Source organism: Hipposideros armiger, unplaced genomic scaffold, assembly GCF_001890085.2.
Source record: "Hipposideros armiger isolate ML-2016 unplaced genomic scaffold, ASM189008v1 scaffold_821, whole genome shotgun sequence".
Lineage (NCBI taxonomy): Eukaryota > Metazoa > Chordata > Mammalia > Chiroptera > Hipposideridae > Hipposideros > Hipposideros armiger.
In genome coordinates, this window is record NW_017732171.1 from 166,826 (window position 1) to 182,807 (window position 15,982).

The 15,982-nt window shown below is 36.8% G+C and overlaps 1 protein-coding gene across 4 annotated transcripts in view; it reads left to right on the top strand.

Moving 5' to 3' along the window:
• Nucleotides 1–15,982, top strand: part of TAB3 (TGF-beta activated kinase 1 (MAP3K7) binding protein 3) — a 55,828-nt gene that overhangs the window by 1,930 nt on the left and 37,916 nt on the right. For all 4 annotated transcript variants that reach the window (XM_019629001.1, XM_019628998.1, XM_019629002.1 and 1 more), the window contains exon 2: nt 10,824–10,921. The gene's annotated coding sequence lies outside the window, so the exon portion shown is untranslated. The remainder of the gene's footprint in view (nt 1–10,823; nt 10,922–15,982) is intronic.

Sequence of the window (15,982 nt, forward strand, 5' to 3'; positions counted from 1 at the left end):
AATTCTCTTCCACGTGTTTATTTGACACAGTCTTCTCAATTACAGATACCACGCTCTGTAGTTTGTGTTGGAACAAAGGGAGCTAACATTGAGTACGTTCAAGCACTGGACTTGGTGAATTATGTATGTTTGCATTTAATCCTCATAGCCACCCTGTGCTCAAGATAACATCCATGTTGCACAGAAACGAAACCTCCAGTACTCCTCAGTAACTTTCCTGAGGTCATATAGTTAGAACTCAAACTCATGTGGGTCTGATTCTAGAATGTGTGCCTTTTCTACTATGCTCTGCATAAGTGTATGTGCTGACAGACACAAATTTTGTGAAAATGGAAATTTTTGTCACAAAGAAACTTTTCAATTCTGTTGTTAATCTTAAAAGCTTTCAGTGTTCTTGGCTGAAGATAACCTCAAGTTTTTTTGTTTTGTTTTGTTTTTCCCCCCAAATGTCTTCATTTTCTAGCCAGAGGTAACATTTTCGCAGGTCTGCTGATTGGTAAAGATTCTTAGTAGTGAACTATCTGAAATTCAGATGTTTTCATTAACTTTGCCTCCAGTTTCAGCATGCCCAAGATACTTCAAAGACCAAATATTTTGTTTATTCTGGTCTTGAGTACTTTTTCAAATTACATTACTAAAGTAAAATACCAACTATTTATAGGGATTTGAATTTGCTTTATCATAGCTTAGAGGTATACACACACCCACATCCACCCACCTACTCAGCCACCCACCTACCTTCTCCAGCAAGTGGACTACTTGATAACAGACGCTGTTTCTTTTTCAACGCAGTACAGAAGTTTTGGATGCAGTTTGTGGTTTGCAGAAAATACGGTAGCTAGTTTGGGATCCAACATAATCTTCTGTGGGGCTAGGAAGTGAAAGACCTTCTAGGTTCCCAGGCAATATCTTAGAATTCGATGAAACAACAGGAACATCTTCCCAGTGCATGGCCATTGGTCACCTTTATCCCCCACTGTCCCTGCTCTTGCATCTGCGATATGCTGTGAACTTGCCATCCTGGCCATTCTCTCTGCTCAAGAGAGTTCAACTGGAAGAGGAGCAGCTGAAATTCAAGAAAGCGGGGTAGGGAGAAAGGATGCTAGGTGCTGTGCTGGCACTCATTCTTCAGCAGGTTCTTTGGTGAGGTTTACCTGTCGAAGTATTCCTGGAACTTGGGATTTGCCGCTCCATCTTTTAAGAAGTAAATTGGGGGCCTTCAGTTAAGTAGCCATGTCTCACAGAAACATGGGCATTAAAAGCAGAGGAAAAAGAAGTCCTGCACTCCTCAGGATGAGAGAGAGATGGAGTTTGGAGTTTGGAGCTTTGCTTGAAATGATATCTCAGAGTCTTTCATTATAGTTAACTCCCAAGAATTAAATATACTTCCTTGGTTAAATATACTTCCTTATTTGTGAAGGTAATTTACTCATGGTATTTGGGTTATTGGGGCAAAAAAATCGACAAATGATAATGTAACTAAGTACTCATCAAGTACATAAAAAAGCCTTCTGAAATGATTTATGTTGCCTCTATATAAAGAAAAGACACCAGGAAATTGTCTCATGTATTTAGCAGCTTATTTTTATGCCTTCCGCATAATAAACCTCAATTTATTACTGTGGCCACAATTATTTGTCTAAAGTGAAATGGACCTGATGAAATATATTTGGAACCGCGAAAATGAATTAATCCTAGATATTTAAGAACATTTATTATAGTTTAATTCATTGGCAGCTCTATTATTAGTTCTACCCTCCAACATCCCCCTTCCCTTCTTCAAATTTCTCCTTACCTTCGTTCCTCTCTTTCGGACACTGTTCCTGCTGGTACCTGGACCCTTCCCTTCTCAGTTGACAACACTAAAGTCTTCGGCAGAGTGGAAGCTGATAAGGGGAGCAACGAAACTCCTCTAAGTCCACGCTCCTTCTCCGAATCCCTGTGCTTCAGTTAGAGAGGGACCCGGGCAAGACCCCTTAACCCACTCTTCTTTCTTGAAAAGGAGAGTAGCCAGAGTGAGGAAGTATCAAGACCCTTGCCACAGTTTCTCTTTTTCGTTTCCTTCCCTCTCCTAAGTGTTAAGGAGGAAACTTTGCAAAAGTCCATCTGCTGCAGGAGCAGGCCTTGTTCCCTCCTCTTCTGTAAGCCTCCTCGCCCTTCATCCTTCTCTCCCAAGTAGGTCTTGCTTTCCTTACCCTAGGCTGTCCTCCCTCCGAAGTTCTGCCTTTTTGTCCTTCTAACTCTGAAGCCTAATGTACTGCAAACTGCCCTCTTTCATGCCTTAATCATGGAATCCTGGGCCTGTGGTCCTGGGGAGCTCAGACTCCCAGTTAGGGAAGAATTCTTTTCTATTTCCAGGGCTGAGTGGGGCAGGGGTAGTTGCTTTTCTTCTAAGTTGAATGCTAAATGGGTTTTCCTATAGAAACATTGTTCATGCAGGTTGGGTATTTTATTATACTTCTGTAACCTAACGGATGTTTAAGTTTTTGCGAGCTGGCTCAGAAACCTGGCATATAGACCTCTGTTTCCTGGGAAGGCAAGTTCTGAAGCTCAAATAGATGATTTAAAAAATCAGCTTGTGCTCCAGAAGTCGTTGGGGGTTGTGTGCTCGTTGTTAATTATTCAGTGGGATGATAGGGAGCATACCTTTAGCTCTCCAAAATTTTGATGTTATGTGGACCAGATGGCTCTTCTGGGAGATAAACTGATAGCCTTTTTAGATTGTAGTTCTGAAGAAATTCTGAATTTAGGCTCATGTTTTGAAATAACAATCGAAATTTAGTCCATCCCAGGATCATGTTTGTCATTAAAGCAGATGTTACAGTGTTGTGGAAAGAACAGTTTTTCTTTGTCATAAAAGGATTATCTTGTTCCCACTATATCTTGCTGCTGTTTTGAAACTTTTCAAGGGTATTGGAACTTTTGCAGTTATTTTACCCTAGTTTACTTAGTGATAAACATGGACAGTGTGTTTATTTTACCTGAAGATTTTAAAATAAAGTTTTATTAGTCTGTTGAAGTTGCATGCTGTTACCACTGTTTGTAGTATTCAATTAAGAGAATGATTTCAAAGTGATAAAAGCAGAGCGAAATACATCTTAAATTTGTTCTCCATAAATGTGTTCAGTTTTAGCCTGGTTGAAGAACATATTAAAAAGAACATATGAAGAACATAATAAAAGGCAAGTGGGTCTTCTTTTTTTGTCTCTAAACTACTCTTGTTTTAAAAATGAATTTGAGTAAGCACCCTGTGTTTGAGAGTTTACCAAATTATTTAATTACACATATAATACAGTGGTTAAAAACATGATCTCTAAGGGTAACATGCTCAAATATTCAGATCTTACTTTTGACACTAATTAGTTCGGTGATTTGGGGCAAGTTGCTTAATCTCTGACCTGTTTCCTCATTTTTGAAATTGGGATAGTGTAATGTCTACCTCACAGGATTTTTATGAGGATTAAAGGAACCAGGGGATGTAAAAATATTTTGAACATGCCTAGAAATGGTAAATGCTCAAATAGTTCCTCTCTTTGTTATTATTACTTTGTCATCTTCATCAGTAATGTTACTATTACTACTTTGGCTACCTTCTGAGATGACACCCCTTCTGTTCTGGGTGTGTGTGTGAAAGATATGTTTATTTGGTAGTAATTTTTTAATGCAAAGTTTATGGAAGGGGTAGGGAGAGAAGTATATTAACTGCTGGATACATCCAAAGCTGGCCATTATGAAGGAAATCCATAAAATAATAAGCTAATTTTTTCAGTAACACCATTCCTTTTATTTTAAGTATAAGGAGCTGTGCCACTTGAATGTACAAGCAAAACTGGATTATTTTGGGTAGTTGCGGTGTCTTTATTAAAGTTTAATTACCTTGGCATCTATAAGGCCAGAGTCTGTGTAGAGGGATCCTCAATTTCTAAATGGTCCATTTATAAGTCTTCCTTTTTGTAAATCAGCACCATTTTCCCACAGAAATAATGTCACACATGGCCTTCAGATTTTCAGGTCAGCCCAACATACTTGAATTTGAAAACTGATAATACTACAAAAACTAGCTTCTATGTATATCAGTATCTTAACAAGAATACGCACTGACTACAATCAGGTACTGAAAGATTATGAACACAATCTTAAAGGAGGAATGGTGGAGTCACGTTCCTTCGCCATCCTAGCAAGGGCTCTCCAGCCTTGGGCAGGGGACTTCTTCCTTCCCTGGTGGAGGCTGAGTGGTGGGACGTGGCCTTTAGAAGACAAGAGCATTTTCCTGGCTTGGCTCCTCGGAAGGCTGTATAGAACAGTGGTTGCCCTCCAGTCTCTGTTCCATCACTTACAGAATTCTCATCTGTAAAGTGTATGCATAAGTACTGCCTACCTTACAAGGTTCTTGGGAGGGTTAAATGTGTTACTTAATACTCTATATAAAGGCCTTAAAACAGCAGCCGGCCCATAGGTGAGTGCATAGGAAATGTTATATATTCACTATTAATTTTTACTGTTTTAGGAACTCTAGAATACCTCTTTCTATGTGGCAGCCCACTGCCCCATCTATTGTACTTGAAATAGGACTGTTCTCCTTCCTTTCCACTGAGAAATAGTTTTATTGCTTTCCCTAGGGATGGTTAAGTCTAAGGATTCATCTTGACACTGAAATTCATAGTTTGAAGTAAAAGGAGAGAGTCCTATGATAGAGGAGAGAATGCTATGGAGATAGAGTGGAGACTAAAGCGTTTTTATAATTTAAAAATATGTTTTTACAGGACTAAGTGGGTTTTATGTACTGTTCACTTTTGATGGATTTAGCTTCAAAATGACAAGCTCCTTTCTATTTAGGAGAGCTTTCTATTTGCTAGATCAGATACAGCCCAATTCGTGAATGTTGAATAAAATCAATTAGATCTTTAAATTTAAAAAATAAAAATGTTAAAGTTAAATTGAAATCATACTTTAATCTGAATATAGAAGCTAACTGGAATGAATTGGAGAAATTATTTTTTTAGTACTTATAATTATGATTGATTTAATAAGAAAATTAATATTGGTAGTACAATAATTTATTGTCACTAATTAGTACGTTTGTTTGTATGTACTGGTTTCAGTTTGTGGTCATGATTGATTTTTTTCTAGTCTTTCAGGGGTACCATATGCTGTAAGTTCCATTGTCATTCTAAATTATTACATATGCCTAAGTTTGATGTCAGAGTTTTCATTTAGCATAAACAGAAAGTTATCTGTTAGGTTGCACATCGTGAACTTCACTTTTAGAAAGTCTTATCTTTTCTGCGCCAGAAATAGCTTTTGGCTATTAGTCATGGATGGCAAAGAAATTAAATTTTTTTTTTTTTAGATTTTTTTTTTATTGGGGAATTGGGGGAGGAGAACAGTGTTGGGAAATTGGGGAAGGGGACTAGCCAAATTGTTGTTCTTCAGTCTTCGTTGTGGAGGGTACCAGTCGCCATCTGGCTTTCCATCGGCAGCTCATGGCCTCTTAAGTTCAAGGTGCTGTGTTCAGTCTTAGTTGCAGGTGGGCGTAGCCACCATCCCATGCAGAAGTCAAACCAGCAGCCTTGTTGTTAAGAGCGCACGCTCTATCCACTGAGCCATCCAGGTGGCAACTCAGCTCAAGGTGCCAAGTTCAGTCTTAGTTGTGGGTGTGCGTAGCCCACCATTGAACAGGCAATCTTGTTAACACTAGCTGAGCCATCCTGCCACCTGTTGGCAGCTCAGTGACAGCTCAGCATCACTGGCCCATGTGGGAATCAAACCGGCGGCCTGGTTACTGAGAGCTCGCGCTCTTAAGCCAACTCTTAACCAACTGAGCCACTCAGCCGGCCCCTAATTTTTAATTGGTAACATTTAAATGAAAATGTTTTAATTAAATAGGGTATGTATTGAGGGACACTTCCAGTAAACAAACTCTCTTGGTGGGTGGAAATCCCCTAGAACTTTTAGAAAATTGGTAGAGGGGTGAACTTAATTAAATAACTTCAGTTGTTTCTACTTATCAAGAGCTGCTTATGACCTTAGACAAATCACGCAACTTCAAAGGACCTTGGTTTCTTCATTTGTAGAATTAGGAGATGTGACTAGATATGTGAATCTGTTCATTCATTTCTGAGATTTGAAAGACTCTTATTTAATAAAAACCCTAAAAGACCAGGTTGCTTGTCTTAGACTTTTATGAATCAACACTAGCTACTAAATGTAGATATAAATCAATTTATTTGGGGGAGGTTTAATTTGTTTCAAACCAATATTGCTGTAAGTTTGAGAGTCACTAGTTGGTTTTGCACCTCTATGACTATTTTTTGGTAATTAGCATGTTGTCTAATATCTGCTTTTTTTTTTAGTTTTTGTTATTTGGTTTCTGTGCTTTGAGCTAAAGCAATGGACTTCAAACCTTTTTGCTCTCATCCCCTCACTAATTTAAAAAAATAGGCACTCCTTCACATGTAAGAGTTTATTGCTGTTTAATATACAGAGGGTACCAAAAAATGTATACACATTTTAGGAAAGGAAAAAAAATTATTAAAATGTACCGATAACAAAAGATGAATACAAGTCACGTCTGACTTCTGCAACTACAAGGGGTGCTCAAAATGGTTACCATCAGCGTCCAGACACTTCTGATTACGGCGAACTACTGTTTGAATACCATTCACCAAAGTGTCCACTTGTATAATTTTCTTGGCACCCCTGGTATATGCAGAGAGACACATCAGTAGTGAATAGTCCTGTGAATTTTCACCAACTGGGCACACTTCTGTACCAGTACCCAGATCAAGAAAGTGAAAGTTAGTTACCAGCCACTTAGAAGCCCCTTTGTTTGCCCTTCTGGTCACTTCCCACCCTGTCTCCCAGCCATCATCCTGACTTTTAATATCAGATTAGTTTTGCCTACTTTTGTACTTTATATAAATGGAATTCCACTGTACTACCTTGTGGAGCATTATGAATGTGAAATTTATTTATAATATGTGTAGTTGCAGATTATTCCTTCTCATTACTATCTATTCCCTTGTGTGAATATATCACTATATATCGTGCTGTTGCTGATGGATATGTAGGTCTCAGTTTTTGTAGAATGTCTTTGTGACCTTGGTATAGGAAAGATTTCTCAAACAGGACTTTTTCAATGATAAAGTATTTGTTTTAGAGTTCTAACTAGATAAAAAATGAGAGAACTGGTTTATTTTAATATGGGCATCTAAAAAAATTTTTAAATGTTAACATATAGTGAAATCTTTAACTGTGTAAATCTCAGAGAAAGAGTATTTAAAACTAAATCTTCTAGGTAACTGAGGTTTGGACTTTCATAACTTTTTGGTGTGGAATTCCTTTAAAAATGTATCATGTGTTTCCTTGCCTATTTTGACTTTCGGATTTGTAGTTCTTTATTATATGATAGAAATGGTCCCTTGGCAAGGGCATGCTTTTTCATCTTTATGTGCCTTTTGATAAACCAAAGTTATTAATTTTAGTGTAGCCTGATTTATCAATTTTCCTTTATGTTTAAACTAGCCATCAGGTTCAGTTTAAAGTAGCCTTCCTCGTCCCAAAGTCTTAAACATACTCATCCTCCAGAAGCTTTATTGTTTTGGCTTTAATGTATAGGTCTAGCATCCAGCTGAAATTGATTTTGGTGCATCCTGTGAGGAAGGGGACAATATTCTTGTTTATCCACGTGGATAGCTAATTTTACCAGCATACTGCCTCTCCCTACTATTATCAGGAATCAAATATCCCTTTATCTGTGGTTGTGTTTCTAGGCTGTCTATTCTGCTTCATTAGTCCTTGTACTGATACCACACTGTCTTTTTGACTATCGCTTTATCATGTCTCGATGTTCAGTAGAACAAGTTCTTCCACCTTGTTGTCTTTTGAGAGAATTTTGGCTATTCTTGGTACTTTGCACATTTATATGAAATTTAGTATCTTGTCACTTTCCACATACCACACATACACACATTCATGTAGAAAACCTGTTGGGGACTTGGATTGGATTTGCATGGAATCTAGAGAGCAATTATATCATACTGTTTCTAATTCATGAACATGATATACTGCTCCATTTATTTAGGTCCTCTTTAATTTCTCTCAGTGTTTATCATTTTCTCCAGAAAGTCATTCACAACTTTTGAGATTGTATTCATAGATATTTGATATTTTCTCATATTGTAAATTTTCATAGACTTCATTTTGTTTATAAAAATACAGTTGACATTTGTATATCAATTTTGTATCTAGCAATTGTGTTAAATGTTTATTACTTTTAGTAATTTATCTTCAGTTTTTTTTGTTCCTCCTTTCAATAAGTTATACTTTTATTTCTTATTGTGTTGACTAGTACTTAGATTATATTGGGTTGTCGGAAAAGTCATGACGTATTTTTTCTATCTTGTTTATTGCAAAAATGCGTCATGACTTCTCTAACAACCCAATAATATTGAATAGAAGTGATAATAGAGGGTACTGTCTGTTCTCTGTATCTATGAACTTCTTTTTTTAGAGATCATACGGTATTTGTCTTTCTCTGTCCTTTTTTTTCACTTAGCATAATGCTCTCCAGGTCTGTCCATGTTACAAATCGCAAGCCACAAAAAACTGTTAGAACTAAAAACCAAATTCAGTAAACGTTTCAGGATGCAAAATTAATACTCAAAAAAAGGAACTATCAGAAAGAAATTAAGAAAACAATCCTATTTACAATTGCATCAAAAAGAATAAAATATCTAGGAATAAATTGAACAAAGAAGGTCAAAGACCTGTATATTGAATACTACAAGACACTGATGAAAGAATTGAAGAAGACACAAATAAATGTAAAGATATTCTGTGTTGGTAGACTGGAAGTATTAATATTGTTAAAACTCCATACTACCCAAAGCAGTCTACATATTCAGTGCAATTCCTATCAAAATCCCAATGGTATTTTTCACAGAAACAGAACAAACAAGAACATTGAAAGCACCTTAGTTCCATTTACTCACCTCCTGACACACGTGCTGTCGTCCTGTAATTTAATTTCCTATATACATATATATTTTTACAAAAAGCTGTACATATTTAATGTATATAACTTAATGAGTTTGGAGATAAATTTCTGTACATTTTAAATCCCATAAGACATTATATTATTATTTTACACTGTCAGTGTTCCATTAAATTTGTCACATGCTTACTTACATTTTCATGGTTCTTCATTCCTTTTTGCATCTTTGAACTTCCATTTTGGGTCAGTTTCCTTTTGCTTTATGATTTCTTAGTGGGGATGTGCTGGACATGAACCTCATTTTTATTTGTCTGAGAACATTTCGTTTTCATTCTTGATGGGTATTTTCTCTGCAGTACAGTAGTACTCGGTTGACAGTTGTTTTTCTTTCTGCTCCGTAGATATATCATTATTACACAGTCTTTTAGCTTCCATTTTTGTTGTTGAGAATTAAGCTAACTGTTGCTTCTTTGAAAGTATCCCCCCCCCCACCCCGGGATGCTTAAGTTTTTCTTTGTGGGTTTTCAAACTAGGAATTCATTGAGATTCTCACATTTGTTGTTAGACATCTTTTGTCATTTTTGGGAAATTTCAGCAATTCAAATATTGCTTCTTCCCCATATTGTCTCTCTTTTCCTTCTGAGATTCTAATGAACTGTGTTGAATTTTAGACCTCCTCACTATATCCTCATGTTTCTTACCCTCTCTTCATTCTGAACCTTTTCCCCTGATCTATCTTGATTTATTGCCTCAACTGTCTATTGGCTTTTAAACCTGTTCAAAGAATTCTTAATTTCAGTTTTTGTGTTTTTCAGTTACAGAATTACTCCTTGCTTCTTTTAAAAATCTGCTTTGTCACTTTTTATGGTTTCTATTTCATTGCTGAGATTAAGTTCGGTTTTCATCTCCTTGAATATAATAAACATAATTTAAAATCTATGTTTAATAATCTAATATTTGGAGTCCCTGTGAGTCTGTTTTTGTTGTTTGTTGTTTCTACGGCTTTCGATCTTATTCTCATCTCTTTGTATGCCTGGTTGTCTTCTGTTGTATTGCTAGGTTTCGGAATTGAAAAACTGTCAGAGAAATCATTTGAGACCAAGGATGATATCTTCCAGAAAGGATTTTTTTGGTGGCCTCTGCTTGAGGGAATCCAGGATTACTTAGTCTAATCTCAGCTTTTAAGATTTTTTTCTGGGCCCACCAACATGACTCAAGGCCAGTTAGTTGCATTCAATATATGGCCTGATTAATTTCTGGTTCACCCTTATTTCGAACGTTCAGCCCTTTAGGTTTCTAAGCTGAAGGTGAGGGAAGAGGATTTTCCTTTGGTGGTCCCTCTCAGCCTATCACATACAGTTTAACCTCTAGTTTCTTCTGGATTGCTGGGCTCACCTCTCTGAATTTCAGTCCTTTAAGGGCCTCAGCACAGTTTTGTAATCAAACCTATTTAAAATGTAATATATCGTGGGGAGCCATAGGGACCCCTGATGGTTTGCCAGGGAAGTAACTGAAGTTTCTCTTGCTAGCTTTCTCTGAAGCTAAAACCTCCGAAAAGCTTTGGCCATCCCCTCTGCTTTTGCCAGCTCTGCCTTAGGCAATAGAGGTGACTGACTGGGAAGGCGGGCAGGGGGGCTCAGGCAGTCAGGTAAACTTACTGTTAGTATCTATCGAACATAAACTTCATTCACTGTAATTTCAAGTAGCAGTAAAGGTGTACAAATGGCTGCTTTATTTTTTGTGACCTTTTATTTGTACACTGGATCACTTGCTCACGCTGTCTTTAACACTGTTTGAATCTTACCTCGTTGGTCTTTCCTTTTTTCAGGACAGTGTCTTCAGCCTTCAAGGTTTTGATTGTGAATTGCCACGTGTCAAACTGGACAAGGTATCATAGTTGAAGTTGCACAAATTGATAAATTGGAGGTAAGGAATGTATATCTGTGTCTGTGTATTCCTGTAATTATATTAGAGCAAAAAAGTTTTTTGGAAACTAATCCATGTTGCTGTTAATAGCACCCCACCCTCTTCGTCCCCATTCACTTTTGTGCATTTAAGATCAAGAAAAAGTTGTCCAGGTGATTTCATTTGTTTAGATTTAAGCCCTAAATCAGGACCCTAAGCAAGTTCTTTGTACAGTCCATTTGCCATTAGAAAGTTCACATGCAAATGAAAGGGTGATTTAGCAATTGATTTTGAATAAAAGGGGCAAATCCTACCCAGGTCCCAGATCCTCAGTGGTTGGAGCTGGTGGAGCATGAAGGACCTGCCCCAAGGAGTAACTAGGTATGCATGCATATGCTGATCTTTAAACTTCCTGGTTTATTGTCATTTTTCTTACTCTCAGATCTATGTTCAATAACTGAGTCGTATAGATAATAAATCTAGTATTATGAACAAATCGGAATAATTTTTCAAATGTAGCATAATTCTTGCTTTGAACCATTTATACATCTGTATCAAGAAAGTCTATTTAACAATGCTTATAAAGATTTCCATTCTTTTTAACATCTGTTTTCTAGTATAACAGCATACATGGGTGTGTGTTATGACTTAAACACTGGACAAGATGTTATGAAACCTGTTTTATAATCTTGGCTTTTTAGCACGTTTTAAAATCCTCTAGCCTTCAGTTACCTTCTTGTGTAAAACAAGGTTATTATACTGAGGTTAGGTTCAGGGTTTCTTGGCCTTGGCGCTTTTGACATTGGGGCCAGATAATTTTTTGTTGTCAGGGGATGTCCTTTGTACTGTAGGATATTTAGCATTGTCCCTGACCTCTGCCCAGCAAATATCAATAGCACTCCTCCCCAGTATAACCAAAAATGGCACCAGACATGGACAAATGTGCCTTGTAGGGCAAAATCGTCCCCAGTTGAGAACCACTGGGTTAGAAGATGTGTATTTTATTTTTATTTTTTTAATCCTACTTTTCTTTGCACCCCAGCTTAAATGTCATCTCTCGCATGAAGCTTTCCTTCGTGTTCCTTTTCCTCGTCCTACCTTAATTGTTTCTTTTTCTGACAACTTGTAGGACTTAACCTCACTCTATTATAACCCATAGGTGTGTTTCTCTCAGTTCAAGGGCATGAAGCCTTCTGTATCTCCAAGTTGAGTGCTCAGGTTTTATTAACGGAATGAACAAGGGATTCAGGAATATTGTCTGGCTAGACATTGTAAAATAAATTATTGTAAATGGCATTTTTGTCAGTCTTTCAAACCCTTCCAGTAGAAAATTCCGACAGTTTGTGATCTTGAATTTCTAGGTTAATGAGACTGATAACTCATTTCTTAAAAAACCTTTTAGAAAACTGGAGCCTCCAATAGTATGTGAGGGAGCTACACAAAACACATTGAGGCTACATTTGAGAAAAATAAAGTGACATAAAAATTCATGACAAAGTGTTGTTTCAGCTTTCATATCCAGACATTTCTCAAATAACTCCACTTTGTTCATTAGAAAACTGCCATCTATTCAGATAAAAGTAAAAAGGAAAGGTGCTATATATTTTTCTTACATGTAACCTAGAATACCGCACCATATTCTTAGTATTTCTCAAAGCAACCCATAGTAAGACATTTTAGTCATGATCTAGTACACACACAAACACCCCTCAGACAAGTTTTGTCAATCAGTATGTACCATTACTATGTGTGAAGCACTCTAATATTTTCTATTATGTTTCTTTTTTTTCTTAAATAGTTGTCATCTCCCAGTAAATTTATTACATAATTCACTAATAGGTTATATTCCACCATTTGAAAAACACTATTCTAAGTAATCTCTTTGTTTAAGTAATAAAATGCGGAGATGATCTGTCTCTGGCATGTTACCAATGGGTTGTCCAGCCTTTCTTTTTAAATAATTCCATTTAAGAATTGACCCAACAAAGACTTTGGAGCACCTCAACCAGAGCAAATTATTTTTCCAGTTATTTAAAAGTCCTGCATTTTGTCATTTATACTAAGTATTTATTGTGTACAAGGCATTATAACTAAAAGAGTATGTTTGATTTTCGTTCTCAAGATTCTTAGCGATAAAACCTAGAGGATAATAAAAAGTTCATAAACATTATTTCAAGTGCTGAAAGTGGTAATAAACATACAATGACATTTAGGAAGGGGAGAAAGCTGTGCTAATTGAAATCAATGGGAGAAAGTAAAGAATGGGGGGTGGATTTTGCATTGTCATATTGGAGATTGGAAAAAGCTATTACACATGATAGAAAATAGCATTCATGTAGTTGCACTGTACTTCTTGCTCATACTTGGGAATTCATTTTTGGGGTAATGTTTAAGATAAAATAACTGAGAAATTGAAAAGCAATAAGTATGGTAAAGTGCTGAATTTATATAGTATAAACAGTGTATGTTATTTTAGCTCTGCTGTGGTTACAAAATGAGGTTGAGTCAGGAGATTAATTAGAAACGTATGCATGATGGCTCTGATGTAAGTCAGTATTTGCCCTAAAATGATAAAGTTAACATTGAATTTACTGGGTTTACCAGGATTGAAGATAGCTTCTAAATGATGGGAGAGAGAATGCTCATTTGTCAGAAATAAGCCAATAAAGCTACTATTCTATATATAAATAGCTCTTCGTGGAACAGAAATGGGTTATATAATAGTATTTTTTTTTAAAGTTGTATGCTATTTTGGGTATGCAATAAAAAATTTTATATATGCTTGATAGGCCTGGGCTCATCCTTTCTTCTCTAAATAGAATGGGGGGTTCAGGGAGGCAAGTCACTACCGGATACGCTGCAAAAGCCTTAAGAAAACAAGTGGTGGGTTATCTTTTCGTCTTTCTGAACTTCTATCTCCTGTGGGATAATGTAGAATTTAATTAGAATTAAATGTAGAAGATATTTGTGACCTAAATGAAAAGAGGAAGATTCAACAACTTGTGATGATACTTGGGAAAGAACCACGTGCTCTAAAAGTGTGGTTTAGCATTCCGTTTGCTGTTACTTTAGGGCACCAGAACTCTATGGGTTTTCGTCATTTTTCCATATTGAGTTGGGAAGTTAGGAAAAGGATAACTCCTTATTTTGTCAGATTTCCAGACTAGTGAAAAGGTGCTTTCAGAGCTGGAGGTGTAAATAAGACTTCTCTGCCAGCGCTCATAAACCATCTTGAGGTAATTAAAAAAAAAAAATTTACGTGGATTTTATTTTTTAGAACAGTTTTGATTTTACAGAGAAATGGAGAAGACAATTCAGGGTGTTCCCATATACACTGCACCCAGTTTCCTCTATTATTAACAGCTTACATTAGCATAATACATTTATTACAATTAATCAGTATTGAAACATTGTTAGTAACTAAAGTCTGTACTTTATTCAGATTTCCTTAGTCTCTACCTAATGTTTTTTTTCTGTTTCTGGATCCCACCAGAATACCATTTTTCATTTAGTTGTCATGTCACTTTAGGCTCCTCTTAGCTGTGACAGTTTCTCAGATTACCACTATATAAGGTCATTAAGCTTTGTTTGTTTTTTAATATCCTACCTCCTTGTTACTAACCTCAGAATTGGGAAGAGATCCCAAGTACTTTTATTTTTACTTTGGGGGTAGGTTGGTGGGGGAAGTCAGGGAGTGGCATGAATGATAAGTCCTGTATAGGTGGCGCCTGGCAAATACATATTCACTTGGGGGGAGAGGCATTAAGTTTAAATTTAATGTGAATATGCTTCTGTTTGTTTCTGGGGGCTATATTTAACTTGAGAATGCTTTTAATATGAATATCATTTTGGTCCATAGTATATCTCTTGAGACTATAACAGAATATGAGATAGATGCATCAAATATGTGAGTCAACAGTACAGAAGAATAATGAATGGTTAAAGCATAGACTTCAAGTTTGTATCCTAGCTTTGCTGGTTAACTGTGTGACCCAAAGGCAAATTATTTACCCTTCTCTGAGCCTCACATTTCCTCATTTATAAAATGTGGATGATATTACCTCTTCTGTCTATCAGATGATAGTAGAGATTAAATGAGATAAAGCATGTAGCACAATGCCTAGTATATAGATATGGCTCAATAAGTATGATCTAAAATCAAAACCTACAAAGCAGCAAGAAAATGGATGAAAGTTCCAAAGGTATATACTAGTATACATGTTTCTGTTCAACAGGTATTATTTGGACCAGGCCAGTCAGAGAAAAAGAATTCCTTTATTTTCTTAAGAGTCCTCTCACGACAAGGCTAACTGTTCTTCAAACCTGGGATATGCTCACCTCGCCAGACTTAACATGTTAACAGTGGTTGTCAGCCTGAGATACTATTGCCTCTCTAGGGCCCACTTGGGGGTGTTTCGGGGATTTTACAGGAAGGGCCAGGATGCTAAAGACCTTGTGACACATGGAACAGGCTTGCATGATGAATTATTGTGTCCCAAACTATCACATCAGTAGCATACCATTGAGACACACTAGACTAGACTGATACTTACAGTACTATCTTTAAACCTCTCTTTTGAACACATTTCGGGTGTCACAGATCCAGCAAGTATGTCAATGAGTGAAGCAAGGCCAGGCCTCAGTGTCTGGGACACCCTAGGGAATGTAGAAACTAGGCAAGCTGGAGAGTATGTATCCTTTCTAAATGGGAGAGGAATGTTTCAGCCAGGTGTTGCCTACTGTTGCTAGATCGAATTTTTCAGAGGAAACCTAGATATCCAAATTTTTATGTAAAATTTCTGTTTTAAAGTGTGACTCAACCTTTTTTTTTTTTTTTAGCACCTCCAAAGCAGACGGGATGGGCTAGATTTGGCTCACAGACCATTGGTTTGTAACCTGTGATATAATTATTTTAAGTGAGCTAAAATTCTGGCAGAGGTAAACAGTCAGGGCCATAACAGCACTGTCCGTATTTGCCGAGCTCAGAAAAGGTTATGGATAGAAAGCACTAGGTGTCACGATCATTGTGTAGAGAGTTTCTAGAGTGTGGAGAATTGTGGCATCAGAGCACAGCTGTGGGGG